The sequence below is a fragment of the Ascaphus truei genome, chromosome 14, assembly GCF_040206685.1.
Source record: "Ascaphus truei isolate aAscTru1 chromosome 14, aAscTru1.hap1, whole genome shotgun sequence".
Lineage (NCBI taxonomy): Eukaryota > Metazoa > Chordata > Amphibia > Anura > Ascaphidae > Ascaphus > Ascaphus truei.
In genome coordinates, this window is record NC_134496.1 from 57,204,446 (window position 1) to 57,228,964 (window position 24,519).

At 45.1% G+C, this 24,519-nt stretch overlaps 1 protein-coding gene across 4 annotated transcripts in view; it reads right to left on the reverse strand.

The window, feature by feature from the left end:
• ATP13A3 (ATPase 13A3) overlaps positions 1 to 24,519 on the reverse strand; it is a 135,398-nt gene that overhangs the window by 80,402 nt on the left and 30,477 nt on the right. The window contains exon 1 of one of the 4 annotated variants that reach the window (XM_075571084.1): positions 15,910 to 16,128. The exons of the other annotated variants lie outside the window; for them this stretch is intronic. The gene's annotated coding sequence lies outside the window, so the exon portion shown is untranslated. Of the gene's footprint in view, positions 1 to 15,909; positions 16,129 to 24,519 lie in introns of those variants that run through there. 4 annotated transcript variants of the gene reach the window in all.

Here is a 24,519-nt window from a genome sequence, read left to right on the forward strand (position 1 = left end):
CATCACCACAACACATGCACCCAACACTGGCTTACAGGGACACACGTCATCACCACAACACATGCACCCAACACTGGCTCACAGGGACACACGTCATCACCACAACACATGCACCCAACACTGGCTCACAGGGACACATGTCATCACCACAACACATGCACCCAACACTGGCTCACAGGGACACACGTCATCACCACAACACATGCAGCCAACACTGGCTCACAGGGACACACGTCATCACCACAACACATGCACCCAACACTGGCTCACAGAGACACACGTCATCACCACAACACATGCAGCCAACACTGGTTCACAGGGACACACGTCATCACCACAACACATGCAGCCAACACTGGCTCACAGGGACACACGTCATCACCACAACACATGCAGCCAACACTGGCTCACAGGGACACACGTCATCACCACAACACATGCACCCAACACTGGCTTACAGGGACACACGTCATCACCACAACACATGCACCCAACACTGGCTCACAGGGACACACGTCATCACCACAACACATGCACCCAACACTGGCTCACAGGGACACATGTCATCACCACAACACATGCACCCAACACTGGCTCACAGGGACACACGTCATCACCACAACACATGCAGCCAACACTGGCTCACAGGGACACACGTCATCACCACAACACATGCACCCAACACTGGCTCACAGAGACACACGTCATCACCACAACACATGCAGCCAACACTGGTTCACAGGGACACACGTCATCACCACAACACATGCAGCCAACACTGGCTCACAGGGACACACGTCATCACCACAACACATGCAGCCAACACTGGCTCACAGGGACACACGTCATCACCACAACACATGCACCCAACACTGGCTTACAGGGACACACGTCATCACCACAACACATGCACCCAACACTGGCTCACAGGGACACACGTCATCACCACAACACATGCACCCAACACTGGCTCACAGAGACACACGTCATCACCACAACACATGCACCCAACACTGGCTCACAGAGACACACGTCATCACCACAACACATGCACCCAACACTGGCTCACAGGGACACACGTCATCACCAGCCCAGTACCTCGGACCTACTCAGTGAACTGAACCACACATACTCTGACCCCATAAACAACAGGTCAGAATCACCAGGATAATGGTTTTCTCATATTCAATTAAAGAAACAGACCAAGCTGCACAACTTTAACATCGATTTTATTTCCATTTGTGCTTTGAAACCCCTGGTCCCATTCTCTTCAACTTGTAATATATAGTGTTTCCTTTCCATTCCTGAGATACTAAAACTTAAACTCGGGATCACGTAGAAGGACAGAGATAGGGCCCACACACGCCGAACACAGAGCACTCCTTATACAGAGATAAGGCCCACACACGCCGAACACAGAGCACTCCTTATACAGAGATAAGGCCCACACACGCCGAACACAGAGCACTCCTTATACAGAGATAGGGCCCACACACGCCGAACACAGAGCACTCCTTATACAGAGATAGGGCCCACACACGCCGAACACAGAGCACTCCTTATACAGAGATAGGGCCCACACACGCCGAACACAGAGCACTCCTTATACAGAGATAGGGCCCACACACGCCGAACACAGAGCACTCCTTATACAGAGATAGGGCCCACACACGCCGAGCACTCTGTATACAGAGATAGGGCCCACACACGCCGGGCACTCTGTATACAGAGATAGGGCCCACACACGCCGGGCACTCTGTATACAGAGATAGGGCCCACACACGCCGGGCACTCTGTATACATAGATAGGGCCCACACACGCCGGGCACTCTGTATACAGAGATAGGGCCCACACACGCCGGGCACTCTGTATACAGAGATAGGGCCCACACACGCCGGGCACTCTGTATACAGAGATAGGGCCCACACACGCCGAACAGAAACAGCACTTTCCTCTGGAAGGAATTGCTGGTTTAAAGGTCAGCACTCCGTATACAGAGAACACGGCGCGCTCCGTGTGCAGAGAACACGGCGCGCTCCGTGTGCAGAGAACACGGCGCGCTCCGTGTGCAGAGAACACGGCGCGCTCCGTGTGCAGAGAACACGGCGCGCTCCGTGTGCAGAGAACACGGAGCCCTCCGTGTACAGAGAACACGGAGCCCTCCGTGTACAGAGAACACGGAGCCCTCCGTGTACAGAGAACACGGAGCCCTCCGTGTACAGAGAACACGGAGCCCTCCGTGTACAGAGAACACGGAGCCCTCCGTGTACAGAGAACACGGAGCCCTCCGTGTACAGAGAACACGGAGCCCTCCGTGTACAGAGAACACGGAGCCCTCCGTGTACAGAGAACACGGAGCCCTCCGTGTACAGAGAACACGGAGCCCTCCGTGTACAGAGAACACGGAGCCCTCCGTGTACAGAGAACACGGAGCCCTCCGTGTACAGAGAACACGGAGCCCTCCGTGTACAGAGAACACGGAGCCCTCCGTGTACAGAGAACACGGAGCCCTCCGTGTACAGAGAACACGGAGCCCTCCGTGTACAGAGAACACGGAGCCCTCCGTGTACAGAGAACACGGAGCGCTCCGTGTACAGAGAACACGGAGCACTCCGTATACAGAGAACACGGAGCACTCCTTATACAGAGAACACGGAGCACTCCGTATACAGAGAACACGGAGCACTCCGTATACAGAGAACACAACGCACTCCTTATACAGAGAACACGGAACACTCCGTATATCTCTATCTTTTAGGACAGGGTTGCTCATCTACAGTCCTCAAGCCCTCCAACAGGTTCGATGGAACACACAGACACACACAGACACACTTGTAGTGCTCGGTAAAGAAATAAGGTAAAAAAATATAATGCTACGCTATGAAGAATGAAAAAGACATGGCGCACAATTATAGACTAGCTAACGCACACACTATTAGTGAACATACACCTAAACGTTTGTGCACAATAGTGGAAACTAATTTGCCCGAGTTACAGTTATAACCTTCAATGACGCTCTATATGACGCATCTGTTCCTGTCCAGGCTGCTTTACAGAAGAAAGACCCATTGCAGAATTCAACTGAAATAATACTGTAATGTCGTAATTTTAAAATGTCAAAATAATCCCCCATTGTTTTAAAAATCACAATGAAACATTACAAGAAACAAAACTAGATTACCTCTTAGCAGCAGTGGTCTATCAACAGCCCCGTCCAATTCCTCTCGTTATCAATGGTCAAGTGCGGCTGTTCTTAATAACCCAGAGTATTATCAGCAGGGGAAGTCCTGCCACTGAACTATTTGGTCTGAAATCTAAAAAAAGGTCTCGAAAGGCCTTTCAGACTTCTTTATCAAAAGATTACAATATCAAAGAAATTTGGCACTGTTTGTTTATTTGGAACAATTGCAATCTCTAATCGGACCCTCTTAGAGGATATGCCTCCCGTCACCAGACAAATGGTATGGCTCATTCTATTCAACCCCAACAGACAGCTCACGGAGTTCCAGGCCACAGTTCCATGTGCATGCATGAGCCCTGATGTTATCTACATGGCTAAAACACTATAGGATATTATGCTTCTGACCAAACCCTTCCTTCCATTTACAATGACCAGATCTATGCCGGGCACTTCTAAACTATGGATAAGAACAAACAAAACGAGACAAAAAAGGAAAAAAATCCAATCGCATCCAGGGTGGGTTTGGAATGTCACAAACATGAGCGAATACGTGGGATAATTCATGGTCTATTTCTGGGGGTCTCACTATGGTACAAATTAGTGGAAGAGTTCAGCAAAACTGAATGAAAGAGGCATAAAAATGAATGAATGGAAACCCAGGTAACAAGTCTGTTAACAAGGAATCATTGTGAGAAAATACCAATATACTCACTTCTTTCTACAGACGCTGCAATAACACTAAACAGGCTCATCATTCAGACATTTAGTTATTGGGCACTGTACATTTTAAAGAAAATTCTATCATTTCATTGTGCAAACATCTCTAAAGTCATTCTTTGATCCCAAAGGCAGTAATTGAAAACGAGAGGTAACTCTCAATGTATTACTTCCTGGTAAAACATTTTATAAATAAATAGTAGCAAACAAATAAATAAATAAAAATAAATAATTCAATACTGTATATAAGTGTCAGGTTGATGACTGCAAGATCAGCGGCGTGGGAGCATATTAAATAAGGCCCTAAGTAAAGAAACGTCACAGATGCCAGCATTCCTACAAACATTATTAATAATACATATGAACATAAAAGGAAAATAATCATAAACAAGATTGTAGTAAAACTACAAAATGAGCATCAATAGCAATAGCAATAGCAAGAAGCCTAAATAACCGATGTTGGCAAACGGAACACTGGTAGCCCTTTTTTAACACCTCCTCCTCTTATCTCTGTCGGGGTACCCCAGGGGTCTGTCCTGGGACCTCTTCTCTTTACACACAATTTACCTTTCAACCCCATGCCATACACCTGCTGTACAGACCAAAGTCTCAGAATGTCTGTGCGATATCATCCTGGATGGTGCTCCACCGACTCAAACTTAACATGTCCAAGACAGGGCTCCTCATACTTCCTCCCAAGCCTTACCCAATTGCCCCTTCTACATTACTGATGGAGGCACTATCAAACACCAAGTATCCCAAGCACGCTGCCTGGGGGTCACATTTAACTCCTCCCTCATATTCTCCTCTTACATGCAAAATGTAGCCCAAGTCTCACTATTTCCTCCTTAAGGCCGAGGTCCCGCTGCACGCGCCCGCACGGCCGCCTTGCTTCCCGGCGGCGCGTGCAAGTCACTTCACCACGATCTGCAGTCAACTTCTTTGGTGCAGGGGGCGTGGCCAAAATGGGTCAGGGGACGCGGCCATTGAGCCCAGGGAGAGCGGTGGAAGAGGTTGTGGGTCCGCAGGAGAGGGGGGGACGGGGGGGGGGGAGAGATACACCGGGGCTGTGCGAAACACACACACACACATATCCCCCCCCCCCTACCTTTTGGAGGTGGGGGAAGCTCTGACAGCTCAAGGAAGGTACAGCCCCCAGTGCCGATAGGCTCACCAGCGCACCACGTGACGCTTCACCACTCGGGATCACAATCCTCTTGCATCCCCTGCCGACTGACGTGTCACCGTGCGTAGTGAGCCTTGCAGTGAGGAGGGACTGGGGCCAACTCGGTAGGAAGTCATGGGCAGGTAAGTGATGCGCACGCGCGCACCGTCGGATGCACCGGGACCGCAGCCCAACATTGCAAAGATACGTCCTTTCCTCTGTCACTCTACTGCTAAAACTCTAGCACAGACCCTCATTCTCTCCCGTCTCGGTTACTGTAACCTCCTGCTGTCCGGCCTTCCTGCCTCTCACCTGTCTCCCCGACAATCTATCCTAAACGCTGCTGCCAGAATCACTTTACTCTTTCCTAAATTTGTCACAGCGTCTCCCCTGATGAAATCCCTCTCCTGGCTTCCTATCAAATCCCATATTATACACAAAATTCTCACTTTTAAGGCTATACACTCTTCTGCCCCTCCTTACATCTGAGTCCTAATTCTTTACTATATACACACCTGCCCGACTTGCGTGTTCTGCTCAAGGATGTCTTCTCTCAACCCCTTTCATGTCTAAAGCCCTCTCTCACTGACTGCCCCACACCTCTGGAATGCCCTTCCCCTCAATATCCGACTAGAGATCTCTCTATCAATCTTTAAGACCCATCTTAAAACACACCTCCTTAACGAAACACCTCATACATCGACCTTGGCCCCCTGCAGACGCACTTACCAGAACACCCTCCTACTGTCTCTGTACGTTCTTCCTACTTATCAATTAGATTGTAAGCTCTTTGGGACAGGGAGTCCTTTTCCTTATGTTACTTTTATGTCTGAAGCACTTATTATCATTATGTGTTATTTGTATTATTTGTTATTTATATGATGTCACGTTGTATTACTGCTGTGAAGCGCTACGTACATAAATGGAGTTCTATAAAGATATCCATACTACCCTACAATAGGCAGAGTGACCTGTATGTTCATTCTACAAGATCTAGCATGTAGCCGCTATGGTAAAGCAATTAAGAATCCCAATGAGTAACACCCAGGAATAATAGTACTGGTGCTGTGAGTTAGAAGTAAGCATATTTCTTATTAGGGTGCCCATAAAACAATGCTTCTGTGAAGAATACCGCCAACACAAAGAATGACATCATAGCAGAATGAATACATGGAAAACGCACACAAAGCCCTGCACTCCATGTTTTATCACTTCCCATCTGGGGATTTCGGTTTGTCTTTTGTTTAGTATTTAGACTTTAGGGAGACTATTGTGTGAGGCGACCTAGGCACAAAGTGTATTCACATTCGTGGAGTGCTGAAAACATGTACTATTTTAGTATTATCTGTTGAAAATATGGATTGCTATCGGAATAAATATCAAATAAAAATACAACGTTGTGAGCACAGTCACATGTCTGCAGCTCTGCCCTTCCCCATTATCTCTTAGCATACACTGCTTCCACTGCTGCTAGGGATTCTGGGAAATTACATGCAAATGAGCACACAGTGTCACTTTACTTCATGTCCATTTTAACATGGGACCCCTATGATCTTGTGCCTGCCGCATTACACAGCTTTTCAGCACATCCGGGGTTAAAGTGCAGAGCCAGTAACCCTGCTCACAGACAGCTATTCTAGCTTTTGGGTGTCCTCAGTGCGAGGCTGGTTACACTGGCTTTGCAATGTGAAGGTGGGATAGGTTTCAGCCACACAAATATAAGTTATGGTGGGTAAAAAAGAATCCCTATAATGAAAAATAGAAAAGTGGCGCCGACCAATCACACAATGTAGGGTAGAATAAATAATGAAATAATTAAAATCAATACTAGTCCTGCAGCCAGAGTCCAAGGAGGTTATTCAAACTCCTCCACAAACAAGGCATATAGGAAAAAATATAGCGTCCCCCAGCGCGTGGTCCTATTTCTTCATCTCCAGTGCACATGTAGGAGAAAAACAAAAGAAAAAACACACACCACAAACAAGCGGTGTAATATAGGTAGGTATCACTTTAAATAACAGGTCACAGAATGTTCAGCCGCGCAGACGCAGAAAAGGATCCTTCTCCTTCCTCTGGCAGCTCCTGTGCCTCGAAGTGTCTCCCCTCACTCCAAAGATGACCAAGACAGCACAGGAGCGCACCAAGGTAAGGATATACTGCACACCACGCCACGCGTACACGCGGAGGCGATTTTGCAGGGAGTGCCACGGAGTTTGTCCCACCGCGCGGGACTCCCACATGAGGAACTAAATCGCCCCCTTGCCTGACTAATAGTGGAGCTGATTTGATGAGGATTTCGTTCGACCTGGACACGTACTAACTTTTATTTATATGTAAGTTTCTACATTTTTGTTGTTTAATACACAATATATTATATCCTTACCTTGGTGCGCTCCTGTGCTTTCTTTCTTGATCACTTTAAATATTAAAAGAAATTGAGGCTAGAGAACTGTACACTTGCCTGTGCTTAGTTCCCACTAGATGTACTCCTCCAGGTTACTCTTAGTGGCATCTTGAACATAGAGAGGAGAGGAACATGGCATAACGTTTAATCACAATAAAAGATAAAAGGTGCACTCACAAACGGCCAAACACAAAGGCTGTGTGATTTGGCTTTTCAGCAAGTACTCTCTGATGCAGTCTCTCCACGTTGATCCCTCCCTTGGGATGTCCGTGCGGTCACCGTTCCAGGTTTCACTCGTCAGCTTGTCCCCACAGCATGCAGAGGCTCTCTCAGGCTTGTGCACAGCCTGGTTTCCTCTCTCCGTTCGCGTCCTCTATCTGCGCATGCGTCGGTGACTCCGATGCATCCAAGTGCTGGTTGGGCAGAGCACTGTCTCCTAGAGATACGGTGGCTCAGATTGTCCAAGAAACATGAAACGCGTTTCGCCGGTTGGCTTCTTCAGTGATGTAACGTGATACTTTATAACGGTTTTCAGTCCGATCTTTACTCCACCCAGCTGTCAATCTAATCACCAATTCAGCTATGTATAGTTCCAGTGATTATACTTAACTAATCATAATGCTTGTTATGACTATATTAATAGCTACTACTGATATTATGACAGCAAAAAGCAGAGTTACATACATGTATACCTTCAAGAGTGGGATTCGTTTAAAATGTTAGGGAATATATCAAACCATATTCAAATATTAAGGAAATATCCTAATAAAATCTTGTTTGACCACCGATACAAAACATATTCACTGCCAATATAAAATGGACCAATGTCCAACAATATATATATTTTATACCTTATTGTTGGACATTGGTCCATAAGAAGCATTATGATTAGTTAAGTAGAATCACTAGAACTATACATGGCTGAATAAGTGAATAGATTGACAGCTGGGTGGAGTAAAGATCGGACTGAAAACCGTTATAAATATGCTGCATTACCCCCATCACGTTACATCACTGAAGAAGCCAACCGGCGAAATGCGTTTGATGTTTCTTGGACAATCTGAGCCACCGTATCTCTAGGAAAAAGTGCTTTGGCCAACCAGCACTTGGAAGCAGCAGAGTCACCGACGCATGCGCAGATAGAGGACGCGGACAGAGAGAGGAAACCAGGCTGTGCACAAGCCTGAGAGAGCCTCTGCATGCTGTGGGGACAACCTGACGAATGAAACCTGGAACGGTGACCGCACGGACATCCCAAGGGAGGGATCAACGTGGAGAGACTGCATCAGAGAGTACATGCTGAAAAGCCAAATCACAAAGCCACTGAGCCGGCCCTTGCTTCAACTAGTGGTGCAGATGGTTATGCTGTTAGTCAGGAGCAGGTAGGAAGCTGGGTAACAGAAGGGGAAGCAGGGGCAATAGGGAAAGGCAGGTCGTTTCTGAGCTGACATCCCAATAGTTTTGCCATGTTGAGTGAAGATATTGGGAATATCAGGGCAGAAATGGCAAGGCTGGGGGAGACCGATTCCTCTAGCAGCCAGGGGAATAGTTCCTCCAGCACAGTGGGGACTCAGGATGCTCAGATACATAGAAAGATTGTGGTGGTAGGGGACTCCATTATTAGGAAGGTAGAAAGGGCAATCTGTTGCCGTGACTGCATGAACCGAACAGTTTGATGTCTCCCGGATGCTCGGGTTCGGTACATTGCGGATCGGGTAGACAGATTGTTGGGGGGAGGGGGGGTGGGATTGTCCTGGCGGTCTTGGTACATATTGGCACCAATAACAAAGTTAGAGAAAGATGGAGGGTCCTAAAAAATTATTTCAGGGATCAAGGCCAAACGTTTAAGGCAAGGACCTCCAAGGAAGTATTTTCTGAAAAACTACCAGTGCCATGCGCTACCGCAAGGAGTCTCAGTCTCAGATTAGGGAGGTTAATGCACGGTTAAGAAAGTGGTGTAGGAAGGAGGGTTTTGGGTTTTTAGTGCACTGCGGCTCCTTTTCTGAGAAGTGCCATCTATATTCTATGGACGGATTGTACATCAATGAAGAGGGATTTTCTGTGCTAGAGGGAGAATGTTAAAAAGGTTGGAGGAGAGTTTAAACTAGGATGGAGGGGGGAGGGGAATGAAACAGATAACGAACTAAATAGAATAGAAGAGGATACAAGGTGGTATGGAGGTAGAATGGGGGCAAGTGCAAGTTTGACAAGCAGTGAGACACCCATAGTATATACAGATAATACTAGAAAACTTCTAAAGACTAAACCAAGTTGGCGCAGAAAGGAAGGAGCAGCTAAGATAATAGTACAGGCTGAAAAAAAATGCATGCTTGCTAATGCAAGAAGCCTGACAGATAAAATGGGGGAGCTTGAATTAATAGACGCAAGTGAGCAGTATGATATCATAGGCATTACTGAAACATGGTGGGATGAAACTCATGACTGGGCAGTTCATTTAGACTGGGGTTTTCCCCTTTTTCGGAAGGATCGAGGAAATAGAAGGGAAGGTGGAGTATGTTTATATGTTAAACCGGATCTAAAACCTATTATAACGGAAGATGTTTTTGAAGGGAATGATGAAAATGTAGAGACCTTGTGAATAGAAATTAGCAGTGGAGGTAAAAGTATAAAGAAAATGTTTGTAGGGATCTGCTATAAACCACCAAATATCTGTGAGATTGAGGAAGCTAAAATACTTTTGCAAATGGAGAAGGCATCAAAACTGGGTCATGTTTGCATAATGGGGGATTTTAATTATCCAGACACAAATTATTGAGGAACCAACTAGGAGAGAGGCAATACTGGATTTGGTAATATCAAACAATGTAGAAGTAATAACAAATATTCAAGTCCTTGAGCATTTGGGTAACAGTGATCATAACATGGTCTCATTTGAAATAAGTTATCAAAAAAAACAGATTACTTGGGTTCAACAAAGACCTTAAACTTTAGAAAGGCAGATTTTAATAAATTGAGGTATAAACTACAAGTAATACATTGAGATGATGTTTTTGCAGGGAAAAATGTAGAAGATAAATGGGTAGTCTTTAAAACATTGTTAGAAAAGCACACTTAGTGTATACCCTTGGGTAATAAGTATAAAATAAATAAGTCAAAACCAATGTGGCTAAATAAACAGGCAGGGGAGGAAATGGACAAGAAGAGGCAGGCGTCACAAGGGACGGAGACATCGTATCAGAATTATAAGGAATGTAACAAAAATTGCAAAAGGGCAATCAAATTAGCAAAAATGGATAATGAAAAAAGGATTGCAATAGAAAGTAAGATCAACCCTAAAAAGTTCTTTAAGTAACGTAATAACAAAAAAAAAAATGAGAAAAGAAAATATAGTACCCCTGCTTTTAACTTGTTTATTAATGACCTTGAGGTTGGCATAGAGAGCAAAGTCTCCATCTTTGCTGATGATACTAAATTGTGTGAGTTAGTAGAATCAGGGCAGGATGTAATTTCTCACCAGAAGGACTTGGAGACTGGAAACGTGGCCAGGTAAATGTGGCAGATGAGGTTTAATACAGATAAATGTAAGGTTATGCATTTGGGATGCAAGAATAAACAGGCGACTTACAAATGAAATGGAGATAAATTGGGGGAATCCTTGATGGAGAAGGATTTGGGAGTGCTTGTAGACATGAGGCTTAGCAATAGTGCCCAATGTCATGCAGTAGCTGCAAAGGCAAACAAGATCTTATCTTGCATCAAACGGGCAATGGATGGAAGGGAAGTAAACATAATTATGCCCCTTTACAAAGACCATACCTTGAATATAGAGTACAATTTTGGGCACCACTGCTTAGAAAAGACATTATGGAACTAGAGAGATTGCAGAGAAGAGCCACCAAATTAATAAAGGGGATGGACAATCTAATTTATGAGGAGAGGCTAGCTAAATTAGATTTATTTACATTGGAAAAGAGGCATCTAAGAGGGGATATGATAACTATATACAAATATATTCGGGGACAGTACAAGGAGCTTTCAAATGAACTATTCATCCCACGGGCAGTACAAAGGACTCGGGCCATCCCTTTAGGTTGGAGGAAAGGAAATTTCACCAGCAACAAAGAAAAGGGTTCTTTACAGTAAGGGCAGTTAAAATGTGTAATTCATTAGCCATGGAGACTGATGGCAGATACAATACATTTGTTTAAAAAAAAAAAAAAAAGGTTGGCCATCTTTTTAGAAGGGAAAGGTATACAGGGATATACCAAATAATTATACATGGGAAGGATGTTGATCCAGGGATTAATCCGATTGCCAAATCTTGGAGTGGGGAAGGAATTTATTTTTCCCCTTATGAGATGTCATTGGATGATATAACACTGGGGGTTTTTGTTTGCCTTCCTCTGGATCAATAAGTAAGCATAGATATAGGATAAAGTATCTGTTGTCTAAATTTAGCATATGTTGAACTTGATGGACGTACATCATTTTTCAACCTCATCTACTATGTAACTATGTAATATAGCGCCATTAATGTACATAGCGCTTCACAGCAGTGATACAAAAAGGGGCAGAGAGAAGACATCTTGGAGCAGAACGCAAGGGTCGGTGTATAGCGAGAAAGTAGGATGAGATGTAAGGAGGGGCAGAAGAGTGCATAGCCTTAAAAGTGAGGAGGAAAATTGGGTGTGTGATAACGGATTTTATTGGTAGCTAGGAGTGGAATTTCAGCAGGGGAGGCGCTGAGAGTTTTAGGAAAGAGTAAAGTGATTATGGCAGTAGCATTTAGGATAGATTTTAGGGGAGACAGGAAGGCCAGACAGCAGGAAGTTACAATAATCGAGGCGGGAGACAATGAGGGCCTGTGTCAGAGTTTTAGCAGTAGAGCAACAGAGGAAAGGGGATGAAAAATCAACAGGTTTTAGCTACATTTTGAAAGAGAGAAGAATGTAGTCAAATGTGACCCCTAGGCAGCATGCTAGTGATACTGCATGTATGCTTCCAACAGTAATGTAGGAGGAGGTAGTAGGTAGGAGGTTGTAGGGCCATGTTTGGGATAAGTTTGAGTCTATGGAGGGCCATCCAGGATAATACAGCGGGGAAACCTGTACAGCAGGTGTAAGGTCAGGGGTTGAAAAGTTAATTTGTGTGTCATCAGCATAGAGGTGACATTAGGACCCGAGATGTGACAAAGTCACCTAGAGAGAGTGTGTACAGAGAAAAGAGAAGAGGTCCCAGGATCGAGCCCTGGGGTACCCCAAAGAGAGATCGAAAGAGGAGGTGGTGTTCATAAAAGATATACTGAAAGTACGATGGCAGAGGCAAGAGGAAATCCAGGAAAGAGCTTTGTTACGGATAGCAAGAGTATGGAGAAGAAGAAGATGGTGGTCCACAGTGTCAAAGGCTTTGCAGAGAGGTCAAGCAATATGAGCAAAGTGTAGTGAACTTAGTCTTTAGCAGCATAGAGGTCATAAGCTATTTTAGTGAGGGCTGTTTCTGTGGAGTGAGGAGTGAGGAAGCAAAATTGTAGAGGGTCTAGGAGAGAATAGGGGGTGAGGAAATGGAGCAAGCGAGAGAACACAAGGTGTTCAAGGAGTTTAGAGGCAAAAGGCAGGAGGGAGACAGGACAATAGTTAGAGAGATAGGTAGGGTCACGCTTGCTGTTTTTGCGTAAGGGTATAACTGTTGCATGTTTGATGGAGGAGGGATAGGTCCCAGAGCAGAGGGTGGAGTTGAAAATGTTTGTGGGCGTAGGGATTATAGTAGGAGCAAGAGGTTTTAGGAGATGGGAGGGAATGGGGTCAAGAGGGTAAGTGGTAGAGGGAGAAGAGGAGATCAGCAGCGATAGATCCTCCTCTGGCAGCGGGAAGAGAGTTGAGGAAGGCAGAATGAGAGTTAGGAAGAGGTGTAGGATGGGAGAAGGATACAGTGGCGATATCTTGATGCATGGATTTCACCATTTCTTTTAAATAGTCAAAGTCCTCAGGTGAAATGGAGGAAGAAAAACAGGTAACAGACGGCGGTCTGAGTAGGTAGTCAAAAACAGAGAAGAGTCGGCGTGGGTTAGATTGTGCGCATTGATAAGTGAAGAAAAGTAGGTTTGTTTAGCCTGGGAGAGGGCATAATTGAAACAGGATAGCATAAATTTTAGTTGAAGGAAGTCTGCGAGAGTGTAAGATTTCCTCCACAGGTGTTCAGAGGAGCGAGTGCAGGAACGCAGCATGCGCGTGTGGCAGAGGAGAGAGTGCAGGAACGCAGCATGCGCGTGTGGCAGAGGAGCGAGTGCAGGAACGCAGCATGCGCGTGTGGCAGAGGAGCGAGTGCAGGAATGCAGCATGCGCGTGTGGCAGAGGAACGAGTGCAGGAACGCAGCATGCGCGTGTGGCAGAGGAGCGAGTGCAGGAATGCAGCATGCGCGTGTGGCAGAGGAGCGAGTGCAGGAACGCAGCATGCGCGTGTGGCAGAGGAACGAGTGCAGGAACGCAGCATGCGCGTGTGGCAGAGGAGCGAGTGCAGGAATGCAGCATGCGCGTGTGGCAGAGGAGCGAGTGCAGGAACGCAGCATGCGCGTGTGGCAGAGGAACGAGTGCAGGAACGCAGCATGCGCGTGTGGCAGAGGAGCGAGTGCAGGAATGCAGCATGTGCGTGTGGCAGAGGAGCGAGTGCAGGAACGCAGCATGCGCGTGTGGCAGAGGAGCGAGTGCAGGAACGCAGCATGCGCGTGTGGCAGAGGAGCGAGTGCAGGAACGCAGCATGCGCGTGTGGCAGAGGAGAGTGCAGGAACGCAGCATGCACGTGTGGCAGAGGAGCGAGTGCAGGAACGCAGCATGCGCGTGTGGCAGAGGAGCGAGTGCAAGAACGCAGCATGCGCGTGTGGCAGGTTAGCCAGGGTCTGGGGGTTAGAAGGGCGAGAGTCTGTTGTTGCCTGTCCCTTCACCCATGCACAATGATGTGATCGTAATGAGTCTGAAGTTCACAAGCTTGCATAGAGCAAAGTCTACACACAAACCATTTGTTTATTAGCAAAGACAATTAAAGCCAATTGTTGTCAGGGCTTTGGATGCTTAACACGATAAGTGCCGTGTGCCTGCAATACATTACTTAGTGGGTAACCTGGTAAGTGCTGTGTGTGCCCGCAATACATTACTTAGTGGGTAACCTGGTAAGTGCTGTGTGTGCCCGCAAAACATTAGTGGGTAACATGGAAAAAAAAATTTTCACTCACTGACATTTTTCCATAATTAATATGTAACTATTAAAAACTTTCATGATGCCCCAATGAAGGCTTCACAATGTGCTAAATAACCAAATAACCACATTCCTCATTCATTAACAGAGAATCTTAAATGCTAGTAAACAAAAAGCATGCTACTAAACACTTAAAATGTCCAAAGAAATCAAGCTGGCTAATTTAAATTATGTTTGCCAAGAGTTGGGTCTCTCTCTGGCCCAGAAAACAAGCACGACACAAGAGGATTGTCAGCTACAACAGATGGGCAGTATGAAGTAAAGGCTTGAACGCCAGCCAATAACTTGTCCTGTACAGCTTGGCAGTGACAACTACAGGTCATTACCATTTCCATTCCATCCAATATTACAAGCAGACTAACAGTATTGTCTAACTTTACTACTTATTTTTGAGCAAAATCACATTTTTAATGGCACATTGTCTTTCAAAAGATTCACTACCTTTTCGCACATTATAAGAGCTTTGTTTTAATTTGAATGATGATCTAGTTACAATGTGTTATTCCTGGAAGCTCGGAAGTTCACTCCAAGTCGTGTGATTACTCCAAGCCACTTCAACACTACACACTTTTTAGCCAAACTGCTCTAAAAGAATCTTCAATATTTCCGGTTAATCACAATTTTATCAAAATAACATTGCCTTTTCTGGCTAATCTTTCTCGAAACCCCCTAAAAACGTAAATTACTGTTGAATAATGATGCACATTTCTATTCGACTTCAACGTTGTTTAATACTGGTGTGTTCATTTTTAAGGGAAGATGCCGTTTTAGGGCAGTTAGTCCCTAAATAAGCTAGATATGACTTTAAAGCATACAGTACCACTGTATTCAATAAAAGTCTCACACAGTTCTCCCTGTAGAGAGCTGAAAATAAATGTATATCCTCTCTGAAGAAGCACTCGGACAGATATCTCTTAGCAGTTCTTAATGTTAATACATAGAGTCAAAATAATAAACTTCAGGTAACAGGCAAAAATAGGCACACAGGCGATCATAACATATAGCATCTGTTGCTCGATGCAAATCGTTCTGACAAAATATTTCTAAGTAAAAACTAATAAAGAAATCTCTTGGTTATCAGCCAAACTCTACGCAGCTCGTTAGTATTGAAAATAATAAACAATATTAGCTGAACAACAGGTCTCTTTCATCGGTTATCTTACACAAAAGTCTGTGCGCAATCCCCATTCTCCTGTCTTCTTCACAGTGCAAAACAGGTGGTGCCTCCTTACCTGAAAGCATTTGACTTGGTGTCTTGTTCATTAAATTGTTGTAAATAAAAGGATTGATTCGTTTGACTGCTGCTCGGCGTTGCTTTGTTCAGGGACAGTATTTACAGAGATCTTCTCAGGGTTCTGGAGCACAGCATGGTTCCAGATTAGCATGTGGCAGAAGAGAAAATAAAATCTACATTCGGATATTGAAAAGTCTACTAAATCTAGGGAGTGACTTTATCCAGTCAAACTAAGAGGAACACTTCATGCCTTGAGAACAGCCAAAGCAGCACATTGTGAGCTCTCCAACTGGTTTATCATCCTGAACAATAATCTGAGCCAGTCAAACAACAAAACCCTTGGAGTGTCCCATTTCACCATCTTACTAAAAGAAACTGCCCACACGTCAGACAGATTTTACATTTTAAATATTATCCGTCAATCTTTTAAAACAAACAATCAACTTTCATAAATAAATGTACAAGGCTTTCTGGCAACGTTCATTTTACTAAACAAATGTTCAGTTGTATGTATGTATGTATGTCTTTATTTATATAGTGCCATTAATGTACATAGCGCTTCACAGTAGCAGTGCACGTGACAATCATACAGTCATGTGAAAAAGAAAGTACACCCTCTTTGAATTCTATGGTTTTACATATCAGGACATAATAACAATCATCTGTTCCTTAGCAGGTCTTAAAATTAGGTAAATACAACCTCAGATGAACAACAACACATGACATATTACACCGTGTCATGATTTATTTAACAAAAATAAAGCCAAAATGGAGAAGCCATGTGTGAAAAACTAAGTACACCTTATGATTCAAAAGCTTGTAGAACCACCTTTAGCAGCAATAACTTGAAGTAATCGTTTTCTGTATGACTTTATCAGTCTCACATCGTTGTGGAGGAATTTTGGCCCACTCTTCTTTACAACGTTGCTTCAGTTCATTCAGGTTTGTGGGCCTTTGTTTATGCACAGTTCTCTTAAGGTCCAGCCACAGCATTTCAATCGGGTTGAGGTCTGGACTTTGACTGGGACATTGCAACACCTTGATTCTTTTCTTTTTCAGCCATTCTGTTGTAGATTTGCTGGTGTGCTTGGGATCATTGTCCTGTTGCATGACCCAATTTCAGCCAAGCATTAGCTGTCGGACAGATGGCCTCACATTTGACTCTAGAATACTTTGGTATACAGAGGAGTTCATGGTCGACTCAATGAATGTAAGTTTCTCGGGTCCTGGGGCTGCAAAACAAGCCCAAATCATCACCCCTCCACCACCGTGCTTGACAGTTGGTATGAGGTGTTTGTGCTGATATGCTGTGTTTGGTTTTCGCCAAACGTGGCGCTGTGCATTTTGGCCAAACATCTCCACTTTGGTCTCGTCTGTCCAAAGGACATTGTTCCAGAAGTCTTGTGGTTTGTTCAGATGCAACTTTGCAAACCTAAGCCGTGCTGCCATGTTCTTTTTAGAGAGAAGAGGCTTTCTCCTAGCAACCCTTCCAAACAAACCATACTTGTTCAGTCTTTTTCTAATTGTACTGTCATGAACTTTAACATTTAACATGCTAACTGAGGCCTGTAGAGTCTGAGATGTAACTCTTAGGTTTTTTGCAATTTCTCTGAGCATTGCACGGTCTGACCTTGTTGTGAATTTGCTGGGACGTCCACTCCTGGGAAGATTAGCAACTGTCTTGAATGTTTTCCACTTTTGAACTATCTTTCTCACTGTAGAACGATGGACTTTAAATTGTTTGGAAATGGCCTTATAACCCTTCCCAGATTGATTTTCTCCTTGGCATTGTGTTAACACACACCTGAATCCGCCAGACCAGCAAACTGCTAAAACTTCGGCTTTTATAGAGGTGGTCACACTTGCTGATGATCAATTAATCAAGGGCTTTTGATTAGCAGCACCTGTCTGCTACTTAGCATCTTAATTCCTATGGAAGCAGTAAGGGTGTACTTAGTTTTTCACATATAGCTTCTCCATTTTGGCTTTATTTTTGTTAAATCATGACACGGTGTAATATGTCATGTGTTGTTGTTCATCTGAGGTTGTATTTACCTAATTTTTAGACCTGCTAAGGAACAGATGATTGTTATTATGTCCTGATATTTAAAACCATAGAATTCAAAGAGTGTGTACTTTCTTTGTCACATGACTGTATAAATAACAAATAATACAAATAACAGATCATGGGAATAAGTGCTTCAGACATAAAAATTAACATTTAGGAAGAGGAGTCCCTGCTCTGAAGAGCTTACAATCTAATTGGTAGGTAGGGAGAAAGTGCAGAGACAGTATGAGGGGATTCTGGTAAGTGCGTCTGCAGGGGGCCAAGCTTTATGTATCATGTGTTCAGAATATCCACAGTGCTATTCATATGCTTCTTTAAGCAAGTGTGTCTTAAGGTGGGTCTTAAAGGTGGATAGAGAGGGTGCTAGTCGGGTATTGAGGAGAAGGGCATTCCAGAGGTGTGGGTCAGTCAGTGAGAAAGGATTAAAGGTGGGAGAGGGCTTTAGATACAAAGGGGGTAGAGAGAAGACATCCTTGAGCGGAATGCAAGAGTCGCGATGGTGCATAGCCAGAAATTAGGGCTGAGATGTAAGATGGGCAGAAGCGTGTAAAGCTTTAAAAGTAAGGATAATTGAGTGTGAGATTTGATAGGAAGCCAGGAGAGAGATTTCAGCAGGGGAGAGACAGACAGATTTAGGAAAGAGTAGAATGATTCTGGCAGCAGTGTTTTGGATAGATTGGAGGGGAGACAGGTGAGAGGCAGGAAGGTCAGATAGCAGGAGGTTACAGTAATCGAGACGGGAGAGAATAAGGGCCTGTGTCAGAGTTATAGCAGTCGAGTTACAGAGGAAAGGGTGTATCTTTGTAATATTGCAGAGGCAAAATCAACATGTTTTAGAGACGTTTTGAATGTAAGAGGAGAAAGTTAGAGGAGTGAAGTGTGACCTCTAGGCAGCGTGATTGCGCTACTGGGTGTATGACAGAACGTCCAGTAGTAATGTGAAAGGAAGTAGTGGGGCCAGGATTGGGATGAAATAAGAGGAGCTCTGTTTTTGACATATTGAGTTTAAGTCGGCGGGGGCCATCCAGGATGATATAGCAGAGAGACATTCAGAAACTTTGGTCTGTACAGCAGGTGTAAGATCAGGGGTTGAAAAGTACATTTGTGTGTCGTCAGCATAGCGGTGATATTTGAACCCAAGAGATGTGATTAGCTCAACTAAAAGTGTGTATAGAGGAAAGAGGAGAGGTCTCAGGACATAGCCATCGGGTACCCCTACAGAGATCAATAGAGAAGGAGAAGGTGTTAGCAGAAGTGACACTGAAAGTACGATGGGAGAGGTAAGAAGAGATCCAGGATAGAACTTTTTTTACGAAGAGTATGGAGAATATGAAGAAGGAGAGGGTGGTCCACGGTACCAAATGCTGCAGATAGATCGAGTAATATGAGCAGAGTGTAATGACATCTGTCTTTGGCAGCATGGAGGTCATTAGTTATTTTAGTGAGGGCTGTTTCAGTGGAGTGAGCAGTTCGGAAGGCAGATTGTAAGGGGTCTAGGAGAGAATAGGTGGTAAGAAAATGGAGCAGGCGAGAGAATACAAGACGTTCAAGGAGTTTAGAAGCAAAAGGCAGGAGGTAGACAGGTCGATAGAAAGACAGGTAGGGTCAAGCTTGCTGTTTTTGAGCAATGGTATGACTGTTGCATGTTTGAAGGAAGAGGGAAAGGTTCCCGTGTAGAGAGAGGAGTTAAAAATGTGTGTGAGCGTAGGGATTATAGTAGGAGCAAGAGGTTTTAGGAGATGGGAGGGAATGGGGTCGAGAAGGCAAGTGGTAGAGGGAGAAGAGAAGATCAACAGTGACAAATCCTCCTCTGTGACAGCGGGAAAAGAGTCAAGGAAGGAAGGAAGGCAGGAGGAGAGTTAGGAAGCGGTGTAGGTTGGGAGGAGGAAACAGAGGGGATGTTCTGACGTATGGATTCCACCTTTTCGTTAAAATAGTCAGCAAAGTCCTGAGGTGAGATGGAGGATGAAAAGGCAGCTGAGGGTGGTCTGAGTAGGGAGTCAAAGACAGAGAAGAGTTGTCCACGGTTTGTTTAAAAAAATATATAATAATAATATTTCCATCCTACGGATGTTATTGTTGTGAAATTCTCCAGAACTTATAACACAAATTTGATTTTACATCACATTTTCTCCAGCACCGGTTTATAACGCCAGATATCAGAATTCCCTGATAAATACACGGTGCTGTTCACAACATCGATCTCTGCCGACATTTTTAGGCTAGTGCATTTATATTTTTTAGAACCAATAAAAATATGAAACTTTGCACATGTAAGAAAAGCATCACAATACACATTTTTACTTTAAACACAAATATTTCCCCAAGACGCTGTATAAAAATGTCCAATTAAACAGCAACAAAAAAAATTCTTCTTACCGCTCACATTCAGACTGATGAAATATCAGAGGAAAGAAGATGTTTCTGTGTGCAAGCAGGATTGCAGTAATTCAAGTCATTCTTTTCTAGAGTGTAAGCTCCCGGGAGCAAGGTCTGTACCAGTCTGTGCATGCCTGTCCTTATTTGCATGTAACGATTTATGTAATGATCAAATCTCTGTACCCCATTGCGGAATATGTTGGCGCTTTACAAATAAACGATACTAGCAATGCTTGAGTTATTTAAGCAGTGCTAGTAGCATTGCTTAAATAACACCCCCCAAACCCCCCTCTGGCCACTGGCAGCACCAGCCCGACAGCACGCCCCACCCACCCCCCACCGACAGCACGCCCCACCCACCCCCCACCGACGGCACGCCCCCGCCCCCCTCACAGCAACCGGCAGCAAACCCAGCCACTGGCAGCACCAGCCCCCGGCAGCACCCACCCCTCCCCTCACAGCAACTGGCAGCACCAGCCAACCACCCTCACTTGCAGCAGTTGCTTCTAAGCAGAAATGCTTTTAGGTAGAAATCTTTAAAGTAGTATGGAGTTTAAAAAAGGAAGTTCAAAAAGAAGTGGAAAAAGTGGACACAATCTACTGCTTCTGATTTCTGCATTTGAACTACGCTGGAAAGGAGGATATCATCCCAGACTACACATCTCAACACATTGCTATTGCTGTGATGCCGCTTTTTTACTTTTTATATTTGCTGTAACCTCACTTATTTTCAAATTATGCACTTCCTTCCACCAGCCTCATCATGTCTCGAACTCTATTCATATTTCACCATCTCTCCTTACTTCACCACTTCTCTGTTCACATGAACTCCTGTCTTACCTGCGCCCTCTGTCACCATACAGCTATACACCCTGCACTAAAACACACCCCTACAAATCATCCTCACACATCCTCTTTCTATACATGCTTCTCCTCCTTGCTTCTGGGGATATCTCTCCCAATCCTGGTCCCTGCCTTATTTCTACTTGCTCTCATCCTCGCCTCCCACATACAACTTCTACTCCTTCTGGTGTCAACCGATCTAACCTCATACCCATCCCCTGCCACCCTCCCTCCTCTCTCCTGTGCCCTTTGGAATGCTCGCTCCCTTTCTAACAAGTTCCTCTCTGTGCATGACTTCTTTCTCTCTCACTCCCTGCTTCTCTTTGCTATAACTGAGACCTGGCTCACTCAGTCTGACTCTGATCTGGAAGCTGCCCTCTCCTATGGTGGCCTTTCCTTCTCCCACACTCCGCGCCCTGGTGGCAGGGGTGGAGGCGTGGGGCTCCTACTCTCCTCTCTCTGCCGTTACCGAACAGTTTCTATTCCCCCCTCTCATGCTTTTCCCTCCTTTGAGGTTCACACAGTCCAGATCTTCTCTCCTCTCCCGGTCCATGTGGCGGTCATCTATCGCCCACCTACCTCTACTCATCCCACTTCTGCCTTTCTCTCTCACTTTGAATCCTGGCTCTCTTTCTTTCTCTCCTCAGACTCCCCTGTTCTTCTCCTTGGGGACTTCAATTGCCACATTGATGACCCATCTCTCCCATGGGCTTCCCGCTTTCTTTCTCTAACCTCTTCTTTTGGCCTTCAACAGTGGACTGAAGCCAGCACCCACAAGGATGGATACTACCTAGACCTGGTTTTCACTAAAAACTTCTCTCTCTCCGACTTCTCCATTTCCCCTTTTCCTCTCTCCGACCATCACCTCATCTCATTTTCTCTCTCGCTTCTCTCCATCTCCATCTCCATCTCGCCCTCGTTTTTGCAGAAACCTGTGCTCTATTAACCTACCAGCTCTTGATTCCACTCTACGCTCCTCCCTCTCCTCTCTCAGTTCTGCTTCAGACCCTGACACCGTGGTCAGGAACTACAACTCTGCCTTATCTTCCTCTCTTGATCTTCATGCCCCCGCTTTCTCTCTGCCGTCCTCGCCCTTCTAACCCCAGACCCTGGCTAAACTCCCACACACGCATGCTGCGTTCCTCCACTCGTTCCTCTGAACGCCTCTGGAGGAAATCTCATACGCTCGCAGACTTCATTCACTACAAATTTATGCTATCCTGTTTCAACTCTGCCCTCTTTCAGGCTAAACAAACCTACTTTTCATCACTAAGGGTAAAAGGGGACGATAGACAGCACTCTGATAGTGTTAAATATATGCAATTGCAGGGTGCACGGAACAAAAGGGGACCCTTATTCCCCTGTATATGATTTGTTAGTACTTTTCATCACTAATCAACACACACAAGTCAAACCCACGCCGTCTCTTTTCTGTCTTTGACTCTCTACTCAGACCACCCTCAGCTGCCTCCTCTTCTTCCTCCATCTCACCTCAGGACTTTGCTGACTTTAAGGAAAAGGTGGAGTCCATACGGCAGAACATCCCATCTGTTGCCTCCTCCCATCCCACAATGCTTCCCAACTCTCCTCCTGCCTTTCTTGACTCTTTTTCTGCTATCTCGGAGGAGGATGCATCACTGCTGATCTCCTCTTCTCCCTCTACCACTTGCCCTCTTGATCCCATTCCCTCCCATCTCCTAAAACCTCTTGCTCTTTCTATAATCCCTATGCTCACACAGATCTTTAACTCTTCCCTCTACTCTGGTACCTTTCCTTCATCCATCAAGCATGCAACCGTTATACCATTACTCAAAAACAGCAAGCTTGACCCTACCTGTCCTTCTAACTATCGACCTGTCTCCCTCCTGCCTTTTGCCTCCAAACTCCTTGAACGTCTTGTATTCTCTCGATTGCTACACTTTCTCAACACCTATTCTGTCCTAGACCCTCTACAATCTGGATTCTGCACTGCTCACTCTACTGAAACAGCCCTCACTAAAATAACTGACGACCTCCACGCTGCCAAAGACAGAGGTCATTACACTCTGCTCATATTACTCGACCTCTCTGCAGCATTCAACACTGTGGACCACCCTCTTCTCCTTCACATTCTCCATACTCTTGGTATTCGGAACAAAGCTTTATCCTGGATCTCCTCTTACCTCTCCCATCGTACCTTCAGTGTCTCTTTTGCTAACACCTCCTCCTCCTCTATTGATCTCTCTGTGGGGGTACCCCAGGGCTCTGTCCTGGGAACCCTTCTCTTTTCTCTCTACACACTCTCTCTAGGTGACCTAATCACATCTTTTTGGTTTAAATATCACCTCTATGCTGACGACACACAAATTTACCTTTCAACCCCTGACCTTACACCTGCTATACAGACCAAAGTTTCTGAATGCCTCTCTGGAATATCATCCTGGATGGCCATCCGCCGACTGAAACTTAACATGGCAAAAACAGAGCTCCTTATACTTCCTCCCAAACCTGGCCCTACTACCTCCTTCCACATTGCTATTGGAAATACGTTCACCCAGTAGCCCAAGCACGCTGCCTAGGGGTCACACTTGATTCCTCTCTCTCATTCAAAACGTTTCTAAAACTTGTCGCTTTTTCCTCCGCAATATCACAAAGATACGCCTTTTCCTCTGTTACTCAACTGCTAAAACTCTGACTCAGGCCCTCATTCTCTCACGTCTCGATTTCTGCAACCTCCTGCTGTCCGGCCTTCCTACCTCTCACCTGTCTCCCCTACAATCTATCCTAAACGCTGCTGCCAGAATCACTCTACTCTTTCCTAAATCTGTCTCCGCATCTCCCCTCCTGAAATCCCTCTCCTGGCTTCCGATTAAATAACGTATCTCACACTCAATTCTCCTGTTCACTTTTAAAGCTTTACATTCTTCTGCCCCTCCTTACATCTCAGCCCTAATTTCTCGCTATGCACCATCACGACTCTTGCGTTCTTCTCAAGGATGTCTTCTTTCTACCCCCTTTGTATCTAAAGCTCTCTCCCGCCTTAAACCTTTCTCACTTTCTGCCCCACACCTCTGGAATGCCCTTCCCCTCAATACCCAACTAGCCCCCTCGCTATCCACCTTTAAGACCCACCTTAAGACACATCTGCTTAAAGAAGCATATGAGTAGCACTGGATAATCATGGACACGACACATGACACATAAAGCTTGGCCCCCTGCAGACGCACTTACTAATATTCCCTCCTACTGTCTCTGTACGTTCTCCTTACCTACCAATTAGATTGTAAGCTCCTCGGAGCAGGGACTCCTTCCTTAATGTTACTTTTACAGTATGTCTGA